Source organism: Rana temporaria, chromosome 4 (genome assembly GCF_905171775.1).
Source record: "Rana temporaria chromosome 4, aRanTem1.1, whole genome shotgun sequence".
Classification (NCBI taxonomy): Eukaryota; Metazoa; Chordata; class Amphibia; order Anura; family Ranidae; genus Rana; species Rana temporaria.
In genome coordinates, this window is record NC_053492.1 from 391,496,132 (window position 1) to 391,514,000 (window position 17,869).

Here is a 17,869-nt window from a genome sequence, read left to right on the forward strand (position 1 = left end):
TAGCGGCCGGCTCTCTTTTTTGTCTCTTCTCTACTTACCTAGTAACATGATGGCCTCCATACCTCGTTTGCTGGTAGTGGTCTGCGAGGGCAGTGGGCTCCATGAGAAGTGCAGGAAAAGCAGCAGAAATGGATATGCTGGAAGGAAACAGAATATGGTGAAAAACAAGTCAAAACAAAAAAACAGAGGGAGAGCCTAGAAGGGGAGAGGCAGATAAATACCTGGGAAAAAATCCCTGTGGGATTTGAGTAAAGCAGCAGCCTCAGGGAGGAAAAAGAAATTTAGTGCCTTTTTAAATTCGGCGCCGCCGTCGCGGCGCTGATGACGCATGCGCGCATGCGCAGTAGCGTCCCGCGCGTCCCGGCGCCATCTTGGATGAGGGCGAGGAGACCGCCGACATCATCATTCTGCTGCGCGCATGCGCAGTACGCTAGGGGGACGCGGCGGTGCTATGAGGGACTACATGGCTCAGAGAGCCCGCTGGAGAAGGTATAGTGAAGGTAAAGTTTGAAAATAAATAGAGGAAAACGGAGCAATAACCCCATAAAGTTCCACTGGGCAAAATTAAAGGTATAACATGGGACAGAACACCCAGGGAGCAAAGAGGGAGCCACACTTGCCTGATTAAGCTTATTTAAAGCTTGTACACATGCCAGGAATTTATGCCGGGATTTAACCCCTGAGACCACCAGAGCGGGGTTCCCCCTATAAAGCTCGTTTAGAGACTGTACAAGGGGGACTTCCAAACAGGAGAGGCTGAACCTGCTGGGGCGATAGCGGTAGGAGACAAGCTGTACGTCCACGTCCTGTCAGGTGAGGATAAAAAAAGAGAATAATGCCGGGTGTCTCCCCTTCAAATTTATAGCTAACCAATCCTGTCAGGTTGTGGGGGCGGAGTCACAACCCAGTGTGTGCTGCCATGAAGATGCGTCAGGAAAGGAAAATTACGGAAAGGTGAGTATACAATTTTCCGTTTTTTTCCTCAGTTTAGGCCGATACGTATTCTTTTACCTATTTTTGGTAAAAAAAATCGCAATAAGCGTTTTTTTTACTACTAATGGCGGTGATCAGCGATTTTTTTCATGACCGCGACATTATGGCGGACACATCGGACAATTTTGACACATTTTTGGGACCATTGTCATTTTCACAGCAAAAAATGCATTAAAAATGCATTGTTTACTGTGAAAATGACAATTGCAGTTTGGGAGTTAACCACTAGGGGGCGCTGAGGGGGTTAAGTGTGACCTCATCTGTGTTTCTAACTGTAGGGGGGCGGGGCTGGACGTGTGACGTCATTGATCGTGTATCCCTATAACAGGGAACACACGATCAATGACAGCGCCACAGTGAAGAACAGGGAAGCTGTGTTTACACACAGCTCTTCCCGTTCTTCAGCTCCGGGGACCGATCGCGGGACTCCAGCGGCGATCGGGTCCGCGGCCGTGGTCACGGAGCTTCGGACCGGGTTGCGGTCGCGACCTACGGCTGGGCACTTAAAGAGGACGTACAGGTACGTGTTTGTGCCCAGCCGTGCCATTCTGCCGACGTATATCTGCAGGAGGTGGTCCATAAGTGGTTAAGGTGGAAGGGGTAGCATGATGAATATCCAACTGTTTGGACAGAACTTTCGGAACTTTCTGATGGGTGCATTGTTATAGATTTGGTAGGCAACATAATAATAAATGTTACATGTGATTCCTATACTTCTTGTTCCAATGTGTGAGATTACATTGTTACATTATGCTCTCTTCCCTCAAAAAAAGCTGTCCTTATAGATCAGACAACCCTCCATTACCATAAGTGTTTGTTCTGTATTGAATACATTTTACTTCATTTAGTTAACAAATGCAGTTATGACATGAAAAACCCATCGAATAAAAGTGGTCCTTGACGTGAAAATGTTAAGGACAATTGCCTAAAGATGCTGTAAAGTAGCAGACAGTGACATTGGAAAGTTTGCATTCATAGAATTCCTCATGTTACACTTTACCTTGGTGAAAAAAGATTGTTGCTTTCCTGTGCCTATTAATTGAGAATCATTTCAGTTGGCAAGTGCTGACAAGTTTCACAGACAAGTTGTACAGCAGCACTTCAGCTGCAGATCAGCATGTGGAATTCTGGGACATATTTTGTAGATACGTAATTACTAAAGTAAGAGAGGTGAGCGAAAGCTATCTGCTGCGCGTTGTAAAATAAACTTCTGATTGCATTTAAAGCCTCATGCACACTGGACGGTCAAATAACGCTATAAAAACGCCAGTAGCTTTGTAGTGAGTTTTTCAATGCTTTTGCAATAGCGTTTTTTTCCCCCAAAACGTGAAAAAAACTAGTTTTTGAGCGTTTATCTGCGTTTTTTGTCATTAGAGCGTTTTTACAGCTGAACAACTCTCACAACCCACTATTTTCTTTTTTTTAACCAATTGCTTACTGGGCACATCTACCCCCTTCCTGCCCAGGCGAAATTTCAGCTTTCAGCACTGTCACGCTTTGAATGACAATTGCGCGGTCGTGCGATGTGGCTCCCAAACAAAATTGATGGTTTTTTTTTTGCGCTATAAACAAAAAAAGAGCGACAATTTTGAAAAAAAAAAACACAATGGGGCAGATTCACAAAGAAATTACGCTACAATAGATACACCGGCGTAATTTCAAAATCCCCGTGTCGTATCTTTGTTTTGAATCCTCAAAACAAGATACGACAGCATCGCGGCTTGATCCGACAGGCGTACGTATTTGTACGCCTTCGGATCTTAGATGCAATTTTTCGGCGGCCGCTAGGTGGCGTTTCCGTCGAAATCCACGTTGAGTATGCAAATTAGCTATTTACGGCGATCCACGAACGTACGTCGGCCCGGCGCATTTTTTCCGTCGTTTGCGTTCGGCTTTTTCCGGCGTTTAGTTAAAGCTGCTGTTCTGAGGCGTACTCAATGTTAAGTATGGCCGTCCTTCCCGCGTACAATTTTGAATTTTTTGCGTCGTTTGCATAAGTCGTTCGCGAATATGAATTTGCGTAGAATGACGTCACCGTCGTAAGCATTGGCTGGTTCCGGTTTATTTTCGAGCATGCGCACTGGGATACCCCCAGGGACGGCGCATGCGCAGTTAAAAAAAAACGTTGTTTACGTCGGGTCACGACGTATTAACATAAAACACGCCCCCATCACTTCCATTTGAATTCCGCGCCCTTACGCCGCAACAGATACACTACGCCGCCGTAACTTACGGCACGGATTCGTTGTGGATTCAAACCAAACAAAAGTAAATTACAGCGGCGTAGCGTATCTTAGATACGCTGCGCCCGGCGCAGATGTATGTGGATCTGGCCCAATATATTTAACTTTTTGCTATACAAAATATCCCAATTTAAAAACAAAATATATATTTTTTTTCTTAGTTTAGGCCGATACATATTCTTCTACATATTTTTGGTAAAAAAAAATCGCAATAAGCGTATAGTGATTTGTTTGCGCAAAAGTTATAGCGCCTACAAAATAGGGGATAGAATTATGACTTTTTAAAAAAATATATTTATACTAGTAATGGCGGTTATATGTGACTGTGATATTACGGCGGACACATCGGACACTTTTGACACATTTTTGGGATCATTCACATTTATACAGCGCTATAAATCTGCACTGATTACTGTATAAATGTGACTGGCAGGGAAGGGTTTAACACTAGGAGGCAATCAAGGGGTTAAATGTGTGCCCTGCTAGGTGATTCTTACTGTGGGCGGAGAGGACTGACTGGGAGAGGTGACCCATGGGTGTCCCTATGTACAAGGGACACACCATCGGTCTCATCTCCCTGACAGGACGTGGATCTCTGTGTTTACACATCCAGCGGCCAGAGGCCCAAGGACGTCATATGACGGCCTCCTGGCCCTGTAGAGCCACCGTGTGGCCGTCATTCGATAATGGCCTGTGTCCCAAGTAGCTAAAGCCAAAAAACGCCCCAGCCAAAAACAACTGATAACAGCCTATGTGTACCCATAGAATAACATGATGGGGAGTTTATTGACTGTACAAAAAAAAGTCTGAAGCCAAAAACAGCTGCTAAAAAAAACGTCCAGTGTGCATGAGGCCTTAAAGCGGGGGTTCACCCTATCGACAGGAAAAAAAAAAAAATTTTTTCTTTTACCTTTAAATCAGGCACTATAGCGCGAGCTACAGTATGCCTGTCCCGAATTTTTTCCCCCCATACTCACCTTGTAGTCGTCCATCGAAGATACCGGGGAATGGGCGTGCCTCTGGAGACGGAGGATGATTGACGGCCGGCTCTGGCGCGTCACGCTTCTCCGGAAATAGCCGAAATAGGCTTGGTCTTCACGACGCGTGCGCATAGCCTGTGCGCACGCGCCGTGAAGAGCCGAGACCTACTCCGGCTGTCTTCGGGGAGAGTGACGTGCCAGGGCCGGCCGTCAATCATCCTCCCTCTCCATAGGCACGCCCATTCCCCGCGGGAGCCGGAATCTACGATGGACGACTACGAGGTGAGTACGGGGTTAAAAAAATCGGGACAGGCATACTGTAGCTCGCGCTACAATGCCTGTCTCGATGGTAACATCATGGGATTGTGGGTGAACTACCGCTTTAAAGTAGAATTCCAGACACAACATGATGTTTGGTCACTATTATATAACCACTTCAGCTCCGGGAAATATTACCACCTTCATGACCAGGCTATTTTTTTTGCTATTCGGCACTGCGCTACTTTAACTGGCAATATTTCGCGGTCATGCAACACTGTACACAAATGAAATTTATATCATCATTCACACAAATTGTGCTTTCTTTTGGTGGAGTTTGATCACCACTGGGTTTTTTATTTTTTATTATATAAATGAAAAAAATCCCAACATTTTGGAAAAAAATAAAACACTATAGAAAATTCAATAAAAAACAAACACAAATTTCTTCATAAATTTAGGCCAAAATGTATTTTGCCTCATGTCTTTGGTAAAAAAAATCCCAATAAGTGTACACTCACCGGCCACTTTATTAGGTACACCTTGCTAGTACCGGGTTGGACCGCTTTTGCCATCAGAACTGCTTTAATTATTCATTGCATAGATTCAACAAGGTTTTGGAAACAGTACTTAGAGATGTTGGTCCATATTGATGTGATAGCCGTTCTACCACATCCCAAAGGTGCTTTATTGGATTGGAATCTGGTGACTGTGGGGGCCATTGGAGTACAGTGACCTCAATGTTTTTCAGTTTTTTATTTGTTAAAAAAGTTTGAAATATCCAATAAATTTCGTTCCACTTCATGATTGTTTCCCACTTGTTGATTCTTTAAAAAAATCCTTTTCTGGAAAGGGAGCCAAATTTTTGTTCCAGAAAGCACTCGAGTAGAAGTCTTGAAGCTCCTTCATGACCACCCGTTGGCAGGGCACTTTGGAGTCCGCAAAACCCTTGAACTGGTACGTCGTACCTTCTGGTGGCCAGGCTTGCCAATAAGAAGAAGGATCAATGAGGTATCTTATGAACTGTCCCTACCTGATTCCCTTAAAGTTCATGCGGTATTTCATGTCTCTTTGTTGAAGCCTGCAGTTCCTGACCCCTTTCCTGACAGAGGGGCCAGTCCACCTGAACCCATTTTGGTTGATGGCTGCGAGGAATACGTGGTGGAGGCCATCCTTGACTGCAGGAAACGGCAAGAGCAAACTCAATTTCTGGTCAAGTGGAAAGGGTACGGCCCAGAGGACAACTCCTGGGAACCTGAGAGCAATATTCATGCCCAAAGACTGATTTGTGTCTTTTTTTTTCTGCCCACCCTGAGAAACGAGCCCGATTTGGCATCCGGAGGCTGCCCCTTGGGGGGGGGGCAATGTCAGGGATCTGCCAATAGGTCCCGACGTGCACGCATATTACTACACAAGTTCAGCAGCAGCAGCTGCCTGTACCTGTGCACCGGAGCGCGCGCATGCACATTAGCGCACGATTGGCACCATTTCTGCCTTAAAAGACAGCAAGCTGCAGTGTCACTTTGCTGTCTGATCTGCAGCATTGTGCATATATCCTGTGATCCTGTTGAACCTGTTATCTGTACTGACCCGGCTCCGTCTGACCATCCGAACCTCTCCAGCCCAACCCTTGGCTTGCTCTGACCTTGCTTTGCCTTATACCTACCGTTGCCAGACTTCCTGCATGAACCTTGACCACGCTTTAGGCTACGAGATCCTCTGCCTGACTAAGTGTTTGACCCAGCCTGCCTGACCCCGCTACTGTCTGATCACGCTGTATTAACCCGGCTTACCTTACTCAGCTCCGGCTGCCGCTATTCCAGTACCTGTGCCAGCTCCAGAGTCGCTGACCCTTCTCCTCTGCAACAGCCTTCCTCTGCACCAGCCGTTCCTGAAGGACCAGCACCCTGTGCCTGATTACTGTCATCACCCAGGCACTCCTACCCCACTGCGCCCCCAAGCCCGCTGTCCCCACTCCAGCGGCTCCTGAGCCAGGGCTGTAAGAGAGGCCTCCGCCTGCTACTAGGCTCTGACTGCCAGGTACATTCTCGTACATAACAGGCTGAGTGGGCGGCCGTGGGCTCCATGAACAGCCTGGCTGGGCAGCTGTGGGCTCCAGGAACAGCCCAGCTGGGTGGCAGTGGGCTCCAGGAACAGCCCAGCTGGGTGGCCGTGGGCTCCAGGACCAGCCCAGCTGGGCGGCCCTGGGCTCCAGGAACAGCCCAGCTGGGCGGCCATGGGCTCCAGAAACAGCCCAGCTGGGTGGCTGCAAAAAGACTTGGAGAGCAGTGCAGGCTTCAGGAACAGCCCAGGATTCGGTGAGCCCTGGAAAATAATCCCGACACCCAGGTTGAGAACCACTACTCTAAATAGTTCTCTTTTTTTCAGCAGCCCTCTAACCTCATTACCAACACAAATACGAGCAGATTCAGTGCACCTTGGGAACTCTTGGGTCGGGTCGCACCTCTCTATGACCCCAGGAGCACATAGTAATTTCATCTTAACTTTTCTGACTTTCTGACTATATCCTTTTTTTGCCATCCAACTATCCATTGAAACAACCTTAGTTTGCTATTACAATATCTTCATTGGGTAGTGTGACGAGATCCTTTGCTCGCCTGGTTCTGCTCTCCCTCTGAAATACATGAATTAGGATTTCAAGTAGAAACATTCCAGCACTGCAAGGCAAGGTCCATGACAGGTAGTGGGACAGTTCAATCATGGGGATATAGGGGGTGTTTTCACTTTGCATGGATAAAATGGACAAACATCTGCTTGTAAAAATTAAGCTGGTAGAGGCCTTTTTTTCCCTCTAATGCCTTGTACACACGATCGGAATTTCCGATGGAAAAAGTCAGATGGAATTTTTTCATCAGATTTTCAACGTGTGTGTGCCCCATCTGAGTTTTTCCATCGGAAATTCTGACAGACTTAGAAAGAGAACATGTTCTTTTTTTTTCAGATGAAAAAAAATCGGAAATTCCGTTAGTCTGTATGAAACTCCGACGGAGAAAAAAACATGCATGCTCAGAATCAAGTCGACGCATGCTCGGAAGCATTGAACTTAATTATTCTCGGCTCGTTGTAGTGTTGTACGTCACCGCGTTTTGGACGGTCGGAATTTGGTGTGACAGCTTGAACGGAATTCCATCATAAAATAGTTTATCCCAATGGAAATTCTGATCGTGTGTATGGGGCATAAGGCCTCATGCACATTGGACGTCTACCTGTCTCTCCTAGATGTCTTTCTTCCTGGCAGTGACATTTTGGCAGAAAAACCATCAGCGTTTGTGAAAGTGTGTAACGCGTTTAGGCACATTTAGCCACGTCAACCGTTTGTGGGTTAATTCATTTAATTGGCCAAAATATTAACTTATTCTGCCCATTGAAATGAATTAACACTAGGCACGTTTAATGCTTGAGCGTCAACGCGCTTTTACGCGCATCACACGTTTTTTCTGGAAACAACTGGTCATGAGGGTGCAAGGTCTGAGTTTGCTGTGGGTGGGGCTTTTCAAAGGGATGATATTTAGCAGGGACTACAGTAAAAGATGGCCTGTGCCAGGTATCATTTTGGGGAAAAACACTCCCATTACTCTGGGCTTTTTTTCTCGAAGAATAGGTGCAGGTACTCCTTCCCTTCTATAAGAAAAGAAGAGGAGTCACGCTATGTGAAACAGGACAAAAAATGCTTATTATCCAATAAAGGTGTAGTTGAAAACATCCGTCTGGTATGATCAGCCAGGTATTCGCCAGTATCCCAATCAAACACAGGGTAAAGGTACTCCAGGATATAGAAAGGAACCAAAGGAAACTTGCATAGTGTAAAATCACTTGGGTTTAATAGATAAAAAAGATTGTGCGCACTTACATCAATCATGTAGGTAAACAGCATTAAAAATATCAGCCGGCCGGCTCTCAGAAGCGTGTACCCGTCTCTTCCGGGTCCTCACACGTGATGCGGTGACGTCAGAACGCCGCCTCCCGACGTTTCGTCTCTAATGGGACTTGACTCCTTCCCTTCTGAGTCACTACTTTTCTTTGCCCCCTACACACCATCGAGCACTGTCCCTTGGTTACACTCCCTAGACACCTCCTTGTATCGGAAATTGAAAAATAAAAAGCAAGTATCATATTGTGGTGCTACGGAATTTGTATGGAAATTGTTAATGATAAGAGGAGCAGTAAAATAGATTCCCTGCAGCCAACAGCATTAGACCCCCCACAAATAATAGATCCTCCAGCAACAATAGATCCCCCCAGCAACAGATCTCCTGCCAAAAACAATACCTCCCCCCAACAAGATAGATCCTCCCCAGCGAAAATAGATCTCCCAGCAGCCAGCATCAATAGACTCCTCCATCTATAGTAGAACCCCCCCCCCAGCAACAATAGACCCCCCACCGTCAACAACAGATTCCCTGCAACAATAGACCCCCTCCAGAGATAACAGATCCCCTAGCAGCCAGCAATGGACCCTTCAGCACCCCTTGCCATTACATGCATTCAGTGCCAGAACTGCATTCCCCCCACGTCCCTGCTGAAAAAAAGCCCTGCCATTACTAATCAATAAGAAAGCATCTATATCATTAGTATTACATTTTAGCTGCTTTCGTTTGTTATCCTATCTACCATTGTATAGGCTGATGTGCCTATGAACATTATGATTTTTACTGTTTTTCTGAATGCCTATAAACCTGATTAAAACCATGTAGATTTACCATGCATATCCTTGTCTTTGCACTCTTTAAACAAATATAAATTTAACCATCTCACTTCACATGATGCCTCGGAGTGACCTATCAAATTAAAATGATTATTTGTGCAAATAACTGGGAACTGTTTTGTGATTAGGCCTGTGGAGAGACGAGAATATGTCAGCCAACATAAACCACCTAAAATATGTTCTAATAATTAAGAAATAAACTCTTGGACAGGAGAACTGCCGTGTGAATATAAAATTTGCTAGAGATTATTAGGTAAAGTATTTATGAGAGCAGCAGTTGTAGAAAAGGCTAATAAAAACAAATATTGCAAATAATATTTTCTCTATCAGCTTGTGTGTGAAAAAGAAAAATACATATGCTGATCAGTTTTAGGTATATTATTTTATTCTTAATATATACGGTATATATATATATATATATATATATATATATATATATATATATATATATATATACGGTATATATATATATATATAGTTTATGTGTATACTGTGTGTGTATGTGTTTTTATATATATATATATATATACATACACACACAAACACTATATTGCCAAAAGTATTGGGACACTGCCTTTACACGCACATGAACTTTACTGGCATCCCAGTCTTAGTCCGTAGGGTTCAATATTGAGTTGGCCCACCCTTTGCAGCTATACCAGCTTCAACTTTTCTGGGACCATTCTTCCAGAAGCACATTTGTGAGGTCAGGCACTGATTGATGTTGGACAAGAAGGCCTGGCTCGCAGTCTCTGCACTAGTACATCCCAAAGGTGTTCTATCAGGTTGAGGTCAGGACTCTCTGCAGGTCAGTCTAGTTCCTCCACCAAAAGCTCACTCATCCATGTCTTTATGGACCTTGCTTTGTGCACTGGTCCAAATCATTTGGTGGAGGGGGGTTCATGATGCGGGGTAGTTTTTCAGGGGCTGGGCTTGGCCCCTTAGTTCCAGTGAAGGGGACTCTTAAGGCGTCAGCATACCAAGACATTTTGGACACATTTTATGCTCCCAAATTTGTGGGCTCACAAATTACAAAGCAAGGTCCATAAAGGCGAGTTTTGGGGTGAAGGAACTTGACTGGTGATTTGGAGAAAGTCCAGAGAAGGGCGACCAAGCTAATAAGGGGACTGGAGGACCTCAGTTACGTGGAACAACTACAAACATTAAACTTATTCTCCCTGGAGAAGAGACGCTTGAGAGGAGATATAATAATGATATACAAAAATCTTATTGGTGATTCTAGCATAGAGAGTAAGCTATTCATTCTCAGGGAGAAGCGGTTTAACCTTAAACTGCGTAGGGTTTTTTTTCACAGTCAGGGCGGTAAGGATGTGGAACTCCCTTCCACAAGCGGTGGTGTCAGTGGGAAGTATAGATACGTTTCAAAACACTCTTAGCATTGTTTATGCTGTTGACCTATCGATGTTTGTAAGTGCAATACTTTTATTCTATAAAATTTTGCTTTTGTGGATGTTGATTTGGGAGAGGTTTTGACTACTTTTATTGCTGAATCCAGGAGTGATGCATGTGCTGGGAACTGATTTATGACTCTTATCTGGAGGCCTTATAACTGTGCTATTTGACCAGTCATTGAGGTGGTCAAATTCTTACGGTAAGAGGCTGTGTTTTTGGAGTGTGGGTGACGGTAGAGGACTTTCCCAATTTACGTCTCACATTATCATCTTTTAAGGACTCAGATATATGGACTTATTTCATGTATTTTGTTTGGTCTATATGAGCACCTATTTATACCTCTTGGGTCTATATGAGCACTTCTTTACACCTCTGGGGTCTATATGAGCACTTATTTACACCTCTGGGGTCTATATGAGAACTTCTTTACACCTCTGGGGTCTATATGAGCACTTCTTTACACCTCTGGGGTCTATATGAGCACTTCTTTACACCTCTGAGGTCTATATGAGCATTTTTTTACACCTCTGGAGTCTATATGAGAACTTCTTTACACCTCTGGGGTCTATATGAGAACTTCTTTACACCTCTGGGGTCTATATGAGCACTTCTTTACACATCTGGGGTCTATATTAGCACTTCTTTACACCTCTGGGGTCTATATGAGAACTTATTTACACCTCTGGGGTCTATATGAGCACTTCTTTACACATCTGGGGTCTATATGAGAACTTCTTTACACCTCTGGGGTCTATATGAGCATTTCTTTACACCTCTGGGGTCTATATGAGAACTTCTTTACACCTCTGGGGTCTATATGAGCACTTCTTTACACCTCTCGGGTCTATATGAGCACTTCTTTACACCTCTGGGGTCTATATGAGCACTTCTTTACACCTCTGGGGTCTATATGAGCACTTCTTTACACATCTGGGGTCTATATTAGCACTTCTTTACACCTCTGGGGTCTATATGAGAACTTATTTACACCTCTGGGGTCTATATGAGCACTTCTTTACACATCTGGGGTCTATATGAGAACTTCTTTACACCTCTGGGGTCTATATGAGCATTTCTTTACACCTCTGGGGTCTATATGAGAACTTCTTTACACCTCTGGGGTCTATATGAGCACTTCTTTACACCTCTCGGGTCTATATGAGCACTTCTTTACACCTCTGGGGTCTATATGAGCACTTCTTTACACCTCTGGGGTCTATATGAGAACTTCTTTACACCTCTGGGGTCTATATGAGCACTTCTTTACACATCTGGGGTCTATATGAGAACTTCTTTACACCTCTGGGGTCTATATGAGCATTTCTTTACACCTCTGGGGTCTATATGAGAACTTCTTTACACCTCTGGGGTCTATATGAGCACTTCTTTACACCTCTCGGGTCTATATGAGCATTTTATTTACACCTCTGGAGTCTATATGAGAACTTCTTTACACCTCGGGGGTCTATATGAGCACTTCTTTCCACCTCTGGGGTCTATATGAGCACTTCTTTACACCTCTGGGGTCTATATGAGCACTTCTTTACACCTCTCGGGTCTATATGAGAACTTCTTTACACCTCTGGGGTCTATATGAGTACTTCTTTACACCTCTCGGGTCTATATGAGGATTTCTTTACACCTCTGGAGTCTATATGAGCACTTCTTTACACCTCTGGGGTCTATATGAGCACTTCTTTATACCTCTGGGGTGGCAGCATATGCTAAGTTTTTTCATTTCACACATTCACTTTTAAAGGGATAGCTCTGCACTCCTGTTATTTTATTTTATTTCAAGTGATGTGTTTTGCCAACATATTGTGCTAGCTGCTTTTTGTATACTTTGGGTATCTGTTTATTTCAATGGACCCGAATTTAAAAAAAATGAAAATCGTGGTAAAAATGCGTGTCGAAAAACGTGGCAAGCACTGCAGAAATGCTCAAAAGCAACATGCATACAGTAGGTGTGAATCCAGCCTAAGTCGCTGATCACCGCCTTTACTAGTAAAAATAAATAAACATTCCATAAGTATACTCCATAGTTTGTTCAAACCAATCAATATACACTTATTGGGATTTTAGTTTTACCAAAAATATGTAGCAGAATACATATTGGCCTAAATTGATGAAGAATTTTTTTTTTTTTTTTTTATGTTTTAACACAGAAAGTAAAAAAAGAAGAATGTTGGTCGTTTTTTGTTTATAGCGCAAAAAATTAAAACCGTAGAGATGATCAAATACCACCAAAAGAAAGCTCTATTTGTGGGGAAAAAAATACATCAATTGTATTTGGGTACAGCGTCGCATGACCGTGCAATTGCCAGTTAAAGTAAAGCTGTGCTGTATCGCAAAAAATGGCCTGTTCATGAAGGGGGGGGGGGGGGGTAAACCTTCCAGAGCTGAAGTGGTTAAAATGGACAGGGTGGGGGCAGGGGGTGTCAGTTCCGGAATTTTTGTAATGAAGCCTATAAGTTTATAATGACACTGATTTTATTATATACCGCAGTTTTGCAATGTGTACATGGAAGACAGAGCACAAACAGTTAATGTCCTGAGGCTGTCATACCGCATAAACAGGCCCAGTTTGAATACAATTAATTAGGTTCAGAGTTTTATAGGGTGACGACCGTCGACCTTGTATATGCCTTTTGTTCACACAGCCACTGGGAAAAACCATGTTGCTGCCTTGCTGGAAAAAAATGAAAACCAAGTTAAAAGATCAAAAAGTTTAAATGAAATAGCAGCCCTCTTCTAGGAATCTTGCTTTTCCTCCCATTCAAACTGACAAGATATTACAAAGGTTACCCAAGTAGATTTTTTCTTCGAATGCAATTGCCTTATGGTAATGATCTAAAGTGAAGAAGCAACGTGGCATGGAGTGAGCCGGACAAACTAATTAAGCTTTATACATGGATGCCAGCCCCGGAATACCTTTCACTGCATGTAGTGTACAGTCTGTATGCATATCTGAAGGCGGGAAGGCCAACACACACAGCCTGAACTATCATTGTTCGTGACGGTGACAATGTATCAGCTACAGTTGCTGATCACCATGTATGTATGTGTAGACAAATCAACTGTTGTCAGTCATTTAGGTCTTTCAGCATGCATTCTTAAAGTTCAACTCCATTCAGACAGCTAAATACACAGATGAAATACATTTGTAAGCGCTGTTTTACCTGCCAAAGGATTTGTATTTCTGTTCATCCAGCCCTGGCATTTATACATGAAGCGCCCTGCTCCTGTTGAGTAGGCGCTATTTTGTAAATTTAGTTACTGTATCTGAGCTGTAGGTAAATAAAGTGCAGCGCCAATACAGAGCCCGCCCCAAAAGCGGGTTCTAAATGTTGTGTCACAAAGGAAAATAACACCCTTAAAATTATTACGTGACTAATACATATGCTATGGAGTGATATTGAAAGTGTCCAAAGCAAGGACTCCCCTCTAAATGGAGTATCCTTGTAACTGAGTGTTCATAAACAGTAATGCCCTGTACACACGATCGGTCAATCAGATGAGAACGGTCAGATGGATTTTTCCATCAGTTAACCGATGAAGCTGACTGTTGATGCCTACACACCATCAGTTAATAAACCAATCGTGTCAGAACGCGGTGACTTAAAACACGACGACGTGCTGAAAAAAAATGAAGTTCAATGCTTCCAAGCATGCGTCGACTTGATTATGAGCATGCGTGGATTTTTAACTGATGGACGTGCCTACAAATGATCGTTTTTTTCCTATCGGTTATGTATCCATCGGTTAAGCCTCGTACACACGACCGGGAAACTCGACGGGCGAAACACATTGTTTTGCTCGTCGAGTTCCTTGTAAGGCTGTCGAGGATCTCGGCGAGCCAAATTTCTCCATTCCCGTCGAGGAAAAAGAAGACATGCTCTCTTTTTGGCTTGACGAGATCCTCGACAGTTTCCTCGTCGAAAAGTGTACACATGACCGGTTTCCTCTGTAAACGTTTCTTGCTGGTTTTTGCCAAGAAACTCGGTTGTGTGTACGAGGCCTGAATTTTAAAACAAGTTTCAAATTTTTTAACCGATGGATAAATAACCGATTGGGCCTACACACGATCGGTTTGGTCTGATGAAAACGGTCCATCAGAGCGTTCTCATCAGATTGACCGATTGTGTGTACACGGCATAAGTGTACTCCAGTGAAGTGATGAGTAGTCCTGTAAAAATTCTAGGGTTAAACCTAAAACAACCAATCCACTTCAAATAATTAATAAGTGTCCATACACTGTGGAAAGTGATAATGAAACAATCCCCGTGAGGTCAGCAAGGAAGGTTCTCCTCAAAGATGTAATCCCAGGAACTCAGAAAAGATGAAATACCCTTACCAGAATACGTGGACCCATAAACACACCGTACGGCGGTGGGTCACTAATGCGTATTGGGCCGATTGCCCTATCTGGTCACTGTCGAGGTCCAATTCATTGCTTGCGCTAGACGTCGTTCACCATAAACTGCGTCTGGATAGGACTGCCGCCAGATATGGAACTCCAATCCAAATTCCAATGGATGAATTCAGCTGAGCTTAAAACAAGCTTATTCATTTCATCACCTCCACCGCTGTTTGGATGCATTATACCTTTCAATTTCCCAGATAAAAGTTTAGAAGCTGGTTTACGTGGAGTTGGAGAGTGAATACTAGCAACGTCACATATCATCACACCGCCCTCCTCATCCGCAACGTCACTTCCGGCCATCTCTTCCCTTGTGTAGCATCCGCGGTCTCCATAGTGATTGGTAGGCGACCTGATAGAGGACTGTGACTGCGGCAACCTGTGAGCCGCCTTACCTGTACGAGGCGGGCGGGATGGACAAGGGGGACCCAGAGGGGCTGCAGACAAAACTTGTCCAGAACCAGCCATATGACGAGAGCCTTGATATTAATGACTCGGAGGACATTAAGCTTGTGTATTACAGGGGCATTTATATTTAAAAAGTGAAATTGTGGCCGGAACTCCGCTGTAAGCGGCGCTTTTCCGCCGCTAGCGGGGAGCGCTTTTGACCCTAAAGAAGGGGTTAAAAGCACCCATAGCGCTGCCCATTCATTTCAATGGGCAGGGCATTTTGGGAGTGCTCCTAAACTGCCCCAAAGATGCTGCTTGCAGGACTTTTTCATTACGTCCCTCAAATGCACCGCCCCAGTGTGAAAAGTCACACTGAAATGAATGGGAGGTGGTTTTCAGGCATTATTTAGAGGCTTTTTCTAGCGCTATAACACCTGAAAACCGTCTCAGTGTAAGGGGGGTCTAAGCCTAGATTGGAGCGATTTGTCATGTGATTTGAGAGATCAAAGCGCATGACAAGTTGCAGCCTATTTTAGGCAATGGTACTGTTCTGATCGGTGCGACACCAATTTTGCAGCACCGCACCGATTTGCAAAAGTAGTTCCTGCTCTACTTTTGCTGATTTCCGGTGCGACTTCAATAGACATCGGTGCATGAAGCCACACAGATATCTATCAAGTAGCACCTGAAATCGCGCTGACCTTGCTACTTTGAAATTGCGCTACTTCAAGTGAACCATCAATGTGAACCAGGGCTCAAGGCGGGTTTGAAACCGCGCAAGATTAGCTGAACTCGCACAATTTCAAACCCGATTGAAAGACGTCTGTGCAGGTTCATGCACAGATGTCTATTAAAACCGGCCCCTGAAGTCGCACAAAGTAGTGCGGGAACTACTTTTGGGAACCGATTCAGACAGTGCCATTGCTGGCAATAGGCTCTGATTTGGAATGCATCAAATGGTATATTAAATCGGTCCGATGTGAACGTGGGCAGAGGGAGATTTACTAAAACTGTGTCAGAATCTGGCGTAGCTGTGCATAGTAACCAATTTGCTTCTAACTTCAGCTTGTCCATTTAAGCTTTGCAATATGGCCTCGGTTCACACTGCCGCGACCTGAAAGTTGCGTGACTTACAGTGCAACTTTGCCAGACAAGTTTGGCGCAACTTGACGCGACTTTGAAGCAACTTCAGGCCGGATTCACACTAGTGCGGTGCGGATTTCAGCTCACTTATCTCTGCAGAGAGATAAGAGAACTGTTCAGCAGATCATCTCGGTTTTAGCTGCGAATTTGGAGACAGGGGAGGGGGAGGGGGGAAGTGTATTGAGGCGAATGAGAGAAATCCTGAAGAGAAATGAACACATCTGCGAATCACATGAGTGCCCATAGAAGATAATAGGCCTGAATTCGCACCTGAGCCGCACCGCAATGCCTAGAAAACGCACACGTTTTTTCAGCAATGCGCAGGGCGAAAGCATCGCACATATGTGAACCAGCCTCATTGAAATCAATGTATTTTATAATGTTATGCGAATTGGATTCGGTTTAAGCCGCAACCAATTTGCATAGGTGTGAACCCGGCCTCAGGGAATGCCTGTGTAATCTTCCTGTAATGTTGGATCCAAATCACATCATTTAGGATGAGGATCCGACTTGGAGATGACTTCTATTAAAGTCAATGGCCCAGATTCACAGAGAGCAAGGCGCACATTACGCCACCATAGAGTAACCAATGTGCGCTACGCCAACGCAGCGCAGAGAGGCAAGCAATGCATTCAGCAAGCCAGTGCTCCGAACGCTGCGCCAGCGTGGCGTGGGATTCGAAGGCGTACGCCGGCGTAGATGGAAGTGGGCGTGACCCATGCAAATGAGGCGTGACCCCATGCAAATGATGGGCCGAGCGCCAGACAGATACCTATCACGAACTGCGCATGCGCCATGATGTGGACGCATCCCCCTGCGCCTGCTCATAACCACGTCGGAACAACAGCCTAAACTACGCCGGATCACTGCGTACGACGTGAACGTAACCTACGCCCAGCCAGACACACGTCCAACGTAAAATACGCCGGCTTGTGTTCCCTGGTGCAGACCTTTGCATGTCTGCTGCTGGGTTACACCTCCTTTATGGGGAATAACTTTACGCCGGACGTACAACTTACGCGCACCTCGCGTAGCCTGCGTTGGGCGCACGCAGGTTCGTGAATCGCCGTATTTCCCTCATTTGCATGTTTGAATGGCTAATCAATGGGAGCGGCACCATGCACCCAGCCTAAATGTGCGCCCACCCTACGCCGGCGTAAGCAAGCTACGTCGGCGGGGTGTAGCCTGGTTTTAGGCGCATATCTGTTTGTGGGTCTGGCGCACAGATACGACGGCGCACATTTGCACTTACGTCGGCGTAACTTGTTATACGTCGGCGTAAGTGCTTTGTGAATCTGGGCCA